Source organism: Protopterus annectens, chromosome 2.part0 (genome assembly GCF_019279795.1).
Source record: "Protopterus annectens isolate FY-2018-M chromosome 2.part0, PAN1.0, whole genome shotgun sequence".
Lineage (NCBI taxonomy): Eukaryota > Metazoa > Chordata > Ceratodontiformes > Protopteridae > Protopterus > Protopterus annectens.
The window spans coordinates 1,182,659,751-1,182,669,750 of record NC_056728.1 but is presented as its reverse complement, the minus strand read 5'-3'; positions in this window follow the sequence as shown (position 1 = coordinate 1,182,669,750).

Below are 10,000 nucleotides of genomic sequence, written 5' to 3'. Positions count from 1 at the left end.
GACAGCAAATATGGAGAATACATACCTTCACAAACACTGGAAGCATATGTGTGCATACACTCCAGATAACATACTGTGAAAGCAGCTTTTGAGGTAGTGACAGCATACATTCTTCATGAGTATGGACCTTCCAGCAAGTACATGTCCTCAATGTCACACCAAAAAATGGTCTGCTGTCCAAGACGTTTATCCATCAAATGTGCCCACTTACCTGCAACAGAGGCAGCCGTGGCTTGCACACATCTTAGAAACCATGGAATGGATCCCATACCCAACAGGTAGCACCCAGGAATTGGACATGTAGCCTTACCTCACCATTGCATATACCATGGCAAACAGTGCAGACAGTCATGTATGTGGCGAGGATGTATGTGACAGGATTAATGTAGAAAATAAACAGATGGCCATCCAAGACAGATGATGACACATGTTGCAAACTGGTCATGAAGGCTGCCTAGTAACATGTCACAACACCGAGGGAGTTGCAGGAATGTCTAGCAAGTAGTGACTGTGCAGTACCTGTGTCGGCAATTGCCTGGACTATGCATAAGTGTGGCCCATGGGTTAGGGTAATCAGATGGGAATGTTGTACCACAGGAAACATCAGCCAGGCCTCTCTACAGGTAGCATATGCATAACAGCAAAAGTCCCCCAAAGGCATGTGTTGCAATGTGTACTGGTGTACCAAGATCACACTGGAAACCTACAGACAGTATCAATTAAGATACATGTGCTGCACAACCAACACCTCATCCCACCTCAGGCCCACCATCCCCATTTGTGCCTTGCTGGTGTCAGTGTACACCTGTATGTTTGCCAGTCATTAGCAGGGACTAGGCTGGTACACATGGTGTTCAGAGTTTGGAACACTGCAAAATGACACATGTGTAGGCCATAGTTGTCAAGTATCTGCAAAAAGGCTGAGAATGGGGAAGGTGTGTCATCCTGAAACACAACAGTGCACTGAAGCAGAGATCCAAAACTTGCTAAGAATGGCTGTATCTGCACACAGTCAAGGTCATCAATTGTGGCAGACATAACCCTGACTCCACAGCAATTGTGACGGCACTGTGTTACCACCAAGGGCTGTGTGCATGAGTTGACCTTGCAATCATGCAGAGTTGGGGGACATCTGTAGGGCAGAGTGACAAAATACTGGCAAATGCAGATGGCCCATGCTAGTGTACCCCTACCAGGAATAGTGACTGCTGTAGTACTCATAACAGTAGCTGCAATAAACCATCATGATAAGGGTGTTCACACATATGCACCCACAAATCATATGCATCTCAATCAGAAACTGCACAACTAACACATTTGTTTGACACTGCATTTGATTGCACAGGTCATATGTCACATATCACATTCATGTAATGTTAACATATGCAGTAATGTGGCCCCATGGCATATCAGGGAAGAGGTTGCCATATCAATAAAGGTATGTGCACTCCACATAGCATTGGTAAGGTTTGAAGGTTGTCAGTGTAATTATATTTTATTGGTCATACATGTACCACTGATGATGAGATCTGTAAATCAGACATCAGGCATTCACAAATGACATCTGTCCACATATCATCCCAAGTATGTGTCGGACAGCAGATCAAACATAACTGACACATATATACACATTCATCAATGGTGTGTACACCTGTGAGGTATGGTGCACAGATACTAGCAGGGATTGACTATAGCTACACTACATGCTGTTGAGTGCCATATGTCATGCATGTTGACAGATGGATAATGAGAGGTCTGTGTGTAATATCTTTGTGCAACCTCACCTGTAAGTGTGTGTGTGTGGGGGGGGGGGGTAATTTGTCTGTAAGTGCTATCTGGTGGAGTGGAGGTGGGTTGATGTATGCAGAATGTGTGTGTGTGTATGTGTGTGCATGTGTATTTGTGTCTACGTCCACAACTTCCCTTAGAAATCATGCCATACATGGACATGGAAAGACACATTAGACATGAGGAATACTTTTCTGATATGTAATTTCAGGACAGCTGATAGTATAATAAAGTCTGCAGCATGAAGGATGCATTGGGAGGGAAAACTAGACACCAGGGATACTGTTTTAATTGCAATCAGCAAAAAGGTGGAAGAATACCCACGTATGCAGCACTAAAGATGCATTGGGGAATTACTAGACAATACCAGAGAGTGTTTCCAAATATTACTGTAGTCCACATAAAAAGTTAATAGAGCAAGAGATCTTGCATCTATTCATAGGTTCATAGGTGTGTACTATACTAATGGCCCTGGAGCCTTTACAAGCTTATCCCATAGGATTACCTTGGTATTGTGCCATCTAACATTAGTTCCTAGTGCCTCTGTTGAGTAGAGCCACTGGAGTGATCCCAAGTGTGTATTTTCTATTTCCCATCCACTCATCAAGATTTCTCTTGAAAAGGGCCAGTGAGGTGCTCTGCTTGTCATTTATGGAAAGTCTGTTCCATAGCATGGGCAGTCTCTGGGTTATGAACCTGCCCCTCCAGCATGTTCTATTGATTGTGATAATGAGGTTGAGGTCTCTGGAGCATGTGGTGTGGAGGGATTGTAATTTCTTCAGATGTAGCATTTTTAACAGAGCTGGGTCAGACATGGCTTTGTAAGTCAAGTGGAGATCGCCTCTAAGTAGGTGATGCGAGACAGAGAATAGTTGGAGTTTTTTTGAGTTTGTCCATATAGGACAAGTGTTTAAGGCCTAGGATCCTCTTTCTGAGGTACTTTTGTGGCATCTCCAGTTGTTGCAGGTGTCTAGTGAGGTACATGCCAAATGGGACATTGCACTTGATGATTGGCCTAATGAGAGAAGAGTAGAGGGAGACAATGACCTCTTTCTTCTTGGATGCAAAATCCTTAGTAATGAGATGTGTAACATAGAAGGACTTTCTGACCACAGTGGCAATGTGGTGGTCAAAAGAGAGGTTGCTGTCAACCTGTGTTCCCAGATCTCTTATAACACCTTCTGTGTTCAGTAGACTACCATCAATGTGGTAATTCAAGGGAACCGGGTTTTTCCCAAAGGGGATGAAGACACATTTTTTTGGCATTGAGCTTAAGGCCATGGTTCTGACACCAGTTGTTGATCTCATTGAGGCCATTCTGTAGGATGTCAGCATCACTTGGGGAGTTAATAATAGCTCCCAACTTGCAATCATCTGCAAACTTTGTCAGCTAGAGTCCCTCCCCCTTCATGTTGGCCTGGACATCAGAGTATTAGATGCCAAATAGAAGAGGACCATGGACCGAACCCGGTGGGACTCCACTCGTGACTGGTCAGCAGTCTGACTTAACACCGAAAGTGTGATAAGAGACCTTGGGACACAGGTGGACAGTAGTCTCTCCTTTGATAATCACATCGCCACAGTGGTCAGGAAATCCTTCTACATGGCACACCTCATCACAAAAGGTTTCTCATCCAGAAAAAAAGAGGTAATTGTTCCCCTCTACTCATCACTAATTAGACCCATTATAGAGTACAATGCCCCTTTTGGTATGTACCTCACAAGACATCTACAACAACTGGAAAGGCCGCAAAAATACCTCACAAAGAGGATTACTGGCCTCAAACAGATGCCTTATGCAGACCGTCTCAAAAAACTCCAGCATTACTCCGTCACATATTGCCTACTCAGAGGTGATCTCTGCCTAACATACAAAGCTATGTCAAATCAAAAGCTGTTGGGCATGCTCCACTTAAAGAAATCCCAATCCATTCAAGCTACATGCTCTAGGGACCTAAACCTTGTCACCACAATAAACAGAACATGCTGGAGGGATAGAGTCCTGTCCCAGAGACTTCCAATACTCTGGAACAGACTACCTATCTTTGTCAAACAGAGCTCCTCATTAACACTATTCAAGAAAAATCTTAATGATTGGATGGGTAATAGGAAATTCACCCCGGGGATCACTTCTGTGGTTCTGCTTGACAGGGGCACAGGAAAATAATTTTCTTGGGTGGCGAAAGCTAGGGTACCTTTTTGGCTAGGCTTGTATAGGCCCTAGGACCAATAGCCTAGTACCTACCTATGAACCTATGAACCTATGAGTCAGCTACTTTCACACTGTGGGCTCTATCTGTGAGCCAGTTTGCACCCCCCGAGTGATATAGGGGTTGATGCCTAGCTTAGTAAGTTTTTCTATGATTCATGAGTGGGGAATGGTATCAAAGGCATTGGCCAGATCAAGGTAGGCTGTATGAACCACCTTACCTTCATCCACAGCTCTGGTGACTGACTCAAAGAAGTCAACCAAGTTGAGCAGGCATGATCTACCCTTCCAAAACCAAACTGTGTAGGATCCAGAATTTGGAAATTTCCTATATCCTTGTTTATTAGGTCCATGATGATGTATTCCATGGCTTTACATATCAGACTCATCAGGCTAATGGGGCGATAGTCCCAGGGGTCTGTAGTCACTCCTCCTTTGTGGAGAGGGATAACCGTAGTAGTGCACTATTCAGTAGGGACAAATCCTGAGGTGAGGCTGTGATTGAACAGTGCACACAGGTGAGGTGCCAGTTCATTCTGTAGTTCCTGTAGAACACAACCAGGGATATTGTCGGGTCCCACAGAAGCTGTATCCTTGGCCTTGGACAGTGTTGTTTTAAACTGTGCAGCAGAAATACTGGGTGCCTGGCAATCTACAGGTATTGTGATTGGTCCTTTGGGGGGAAGAGAGGGGTAACATTAGCACTGAATTTGTTCACCAGATATTTTCAATATTTTTTGGCTCGGTCTAGGAGATACCATTGTGAAGTAGCTCAGAGCAAATCTGTGCATTGCCATGGATATTCTTTACATAAATATAGAAGGCCTTGTGGTTGTCTTTACTATCTGCTGCAATTCTCTTTTCATAGCTAGCTTTAGATGATTTGATGAGGGATCTCAAACTTTTGCTGAGGCTGATAAGGGAGTCTTTCCAGTCTTGGGACTTCAACTTATTCCACATCAGTTTCTTACTTCTGTTGTAGAGTTTGTTTAAGGCAGGGTACTACCAGATTGGCTTTTTTTTTTTTTTTTTGAGGAGAGTGTCTTAGTTCTATTGGGTATGGTGAGATCCATGCATTTGTGTATGTGTTTGTACAGTGCACTAGTGTATGATATGGTGATCATGCAACTATTCTCCATTTGCACTGGTGCCGTGAAATTAGCCACCTCTGTTTTTATGAGCCCAAGGTTAGCTTTTGAGAAGTTTTTCATGGTGGTTACCTTTGTTGGGGGGTGAGAGGGATGTGGATTTTCAAGGTGATTAGCTTGTGATCAGATCTAACCAGGGAGGAGTTGACTATTGGTGTGGAGCAATGGTCGCCCATGTTAGTAATGTCCAGGTCAAGGATGTTGCTACCTCTAGTGGGGATAAGAACGAGTTGGTCCAGGGTATTAGAATTAATGAATTCCAATAAATGTTGGGCAAGTGTATTGGTACATGAGTTGTTTTCCCAGTTAATGGAAGGGTAGCTGAAGTCGCTTAGTATGAGATTGTTACATACAATATTCTCTTGGGTGCTTAGGAATGTGGAGTGTGAATCTCGGGACATGGCTGGGGACCTATAGCAGGCTATGACTTGAATCGCTGTCTTACCCAATTTTCAAATAGTTCAGTATGACACTCCAGTGTGTGACATTATTGAGTGACTATAGTAGCCCATAACATATGGGGGCCATGCTCAAGATGTCTGGACAAAACCAGGGTGAACACTTGATGACATCAGGGAGTCTTTGTAAAAAATGACTCCAATCAAGTTAAAGAGTTAATGGAGTAACAGGTCATGTTTTGTGATCACTTTTCTGAGCAATTTTAAGAATGATAAGTTAATGCTTGGTATTATTGACTGTAATTATTCAAGACTGATGCAGGATAAGGAAATTAAGACAAAAAAACTAGGGACATTCTGGAAACTCAGGGACATGTAAGTAGAATGGTGGAATGTCAGTGTGTGTGTGTGTGTGTGTGTGTGTGTGTGTGTGTGTGTGTGTGTGTGTGTGTGTGTGTGTGTGTGTGTGCATCTGTGTGTATGTGTGTCATGTTAAGCAATGATGTACAGGTCTTAAAGTGCATTTCTTGTATTCCCCTCACAGGTGGCGAGGTGGGTTGGGGTCCATCCTGCAGGCAATCTGATGTTGGTGTCCATACAGACACTGAAAATAATGATAGGTGTGTTGAGGCACAGGCAGGGATGTCAGGGGCTGAAGCTGCACCATTGTTTGACATCCCACTGTTATCCACCCCATCCCCACACACAGTCACAATGCCTATACATACGCCATCACCAATGGCCATAGCTGAGGGACAATTGGCGGTTGGTGGCATAGGAAGACAGTGTGGTATCTATGGCATGCGTGTCTGGACACAGCAGCCATAGCCGGATATCAGGCAGGGTACCATATAGACAGATGTACAGGGGTGCTTGTTGGAGGGCAGCTGGTCATCATGCCCCTGGCAGAAGTGCCACATCTGGTATCACCAGGGGCATATTTCAGGCCATCATGGAGACACAGGCAAGTATAGAATGGTACCTTAGACAGGTTCTGAGGCTGCAGAGGGCTACTTATTCAGCTGTTACTGACAACATTCGAGATCTTGCAGGTGCCCTCCGTTATTTTTCAAAGATCATGGATAGATGGTTGGGTGAGATGGTGAGAATCATCGACCATGGAATGTACATGCTCGAGCATATGAAGGGAGTGGTGCAACAGCCATGTGGATGTAGGCCAGCAAAACAATGGTTGGAGGTTGACGTGGATGTGCTAGAACACAGAGCCACTCCTGTAGTGGCAGTATCAGCCCCAGCACTGCAAGTAGGGTGCTGTCCACACCACACCACAGCAGGCCACATGCACGTAGCTCTGGCAAGTCACAAGAGGGACCCAGACCCAGGGGACATATGTCATCATCAGGGGAGAGTACCATATCATGGCTTGTACCTGGTGGTGCCTGTGGAACCCCTGGCAGACACAGTTCTCGTGTCCATGGCTGGAGATGGTGAACTGCACACCCTGTTAGGTACAGTCTGCAGTTGTCCAACAAACTCCTTTATAACGCAGCCACATGGCAGAACTGTGTGCATGTATACACATGCACAATACCAACACAGCTAGGGCAACTCCATACCTACACACACCACATCACGACAGCCAAATTAATAATTTAACTCCCTCACTCACACACATGGTGTCAAACATATGGCTCAGCCTAGGTCTCTGGCAAACCAACAACACACCCTGTGATACCTGTGCCACATTCCTGTCATCCATAACATTGATGCAGGGACAGGCTAATATGGTTCTGATGCACAGGCTGTCTTTACTATGGTGTACCAATGTAATGCTGTGTAACATGTTGTCAGCAGTAAAGTTTAATGCTTACATGTCAGGAAGTGTAGCTGTTCAGCATTGATGCATTATAGCTGTCATTAACACTGAGTGCTTGTGGTCTTCATAATGCATTCCATTTGTTTTGTAGGTCTCCATGTGTCAGCAGGATGATGGTCTGCTGTTGTATCCTACAAGGGGAATGGCACTGTGGTGACATATTGGCTGTGCCATATCCTGGGTACAGTTGAACACATGTCACAGGTCGGTATAACAGTTACTGCATGTGCCACATGGCCGATAGGTCTGGGGGTGGTGTATACAAGTGAGTGCATGGTGGCTGATGTCAGCAGCCCTTTTACAGTGGACAATGGTAAGTGTACTGGGGGTATACACCACATAATTTGTGTATAACACACACAAAGGCTTTGGTGTTGATGCAATACACAGATAATACTGTACACATGGATCTATGTACCTGTACAAGGTACCAATTTTAGCCTATGTGATTCCACCAAGACAGAATAGGCACAACAACACATTGGGAAATAATCAGTCTGCTAGTTTAATGTAGTCAACAATGGTACTGGCAGGGTATATGTCCCCTTCCCCAATGCAGTGCAGTCCTCAGCACAGTAAACATAGGTGTACTGGTGTCGATGCCAGCCCTACCCTTTGAAGAGTGAAAGGTGCTGTAGAACAGCAGATGGTGGGATAGACAACTACTTAACCTGTTAACATGAACTGTACAGTATTACAGCCAGCTAAGGGGGGGATACACTCAACAGTAACTGCAATGATGGTGGGTGTGTCCACAAGAGCCATGCCCAGCTAAATATACCAACCCCAGTATCGCTGTACACCTATACAGTGAGGAAGAGGGCATTTACACATCTACAACTAACTGTAATGGAATGTATTTTCACAGGATGATACCTGTGAAATGTTAGCATTTGCTAGGCAGTTGTTGAACAGATGACCTTCTGAGACATGTATATTCTGCAAACGGAAGTAGATTCCTTCACATACACACACACTGTTACTTGGCAACACTGGGACTAGAACCCCTACCTAGGTATGTAGTGCTACTGATATGTATGTGGCCTTAATTGCACACACCACACAACTTTTAGGATGAGGTGTGTTCCAGGTTACATGTTACGTGAAGAACATCCCCTGGCCTGTACAGTATGGTAATGGGGGATGCACTGGTTGTTTATGGACAATACATAGTGTGACATACTGTCATATACACATTGACAAACACATAGTCATACACACATCTGAGAGTCCTGGGCTTATCAGTGCTAACTACCTTGTCAGTGTGTCCATTCTGTTACAGATATGTTGCACACAGCACATGCATAACTGGGATGAATAGTGTTATCAGTTACCTGTATGGTTGATGGTGACAATGGTCCCCATACAGTGGAACATGGACCATGTACTGGGAGTGCCATGGTGTAAAGACAGTATACCCAGCACCCCAGACCCCACAGTGGATATTGTACACACAGAAACACAGGGTAACACTCTGACATACCCACCATCACACATTGACCAAGACTGCAATACAACTCCTTGTCTATGCCAAGAGTGCTACTACAGGGATATGCATCTAATGCACATGCCACTGGGCTAGTAGGATGATGTACTGTCATGACCCTCCTACGGTCAGCAACATCACTATCAATACTACTGTGAGGAAAGGCATATTGTATTAGGAGAATGTGGCCTCAGAATGTTGTATCCTACAAATATACACACATGCACACATACATACACTTGCCAGAACTCAGAGGTTATCCCATGCCTATCAACTCATTTGTACAACAATGTTGTGCTGGTACTGCAAGTCCCAGGTAGCCCTTAGGGAGAAGAGTGTAACAAGGTACATGTTGTGTCCGGCACAGCAGCAGCCACATGTAACTATGGCAACGGGGGCACGGTGGGTGTGAAGGGCCTCAGGGTATTATCAACTACAGGCCTACAAACACACAGACACTGTTATTCTCAGTAATGCACACATACACATTTGCTCAGTACTGGGGTCCATTGGTGCAGGTGTTCACAGGTGTGTACCAGGCTATTGTCCAGGGAGAGATGGGAAGTGTAGGGGATGTGTGTACAGTGGTATCATGACACCTGTCATGTGCCAGCAGGCCATCTATCCACAGATACCACAGGGGTGATGCTCAAGGTGAGAGTTACATGCAACATCCAATCATCTGGTTGCCTCTTGCAGAGGGCCAGTGAGGTGCACCATTTGACATGTATGCAACATGTATTACATAATATGGTCAATGTCTGTCTTGAAGACCTGCACCCAGTAATGTTATGTTGACTGTGGTAGTGTAGTTGAAGTATCCATGGCATGTGGTGTGTACAGGGTGTGGATTCCTAGCTGTGGCAATCATAACACAGCAGGGCAGACATGTCAGTGTCAGTCAAGCATAGATTGCCTGTAAATAGCCAAGATGGATACCTGACATCTGCACATCTATATAGAGGACAGATAGATATCAGCTAGCCAACTGGCTATGCATTAGGATGAATGTGTTGACAGATAGACATCTGACAGCAATAGGTATGCCATTACTATATGACAGCAGCACTGAATGACATGTCCTATACACACAGATGTCTACAGTTAATATCCACATCAGATCAATATCCAGTA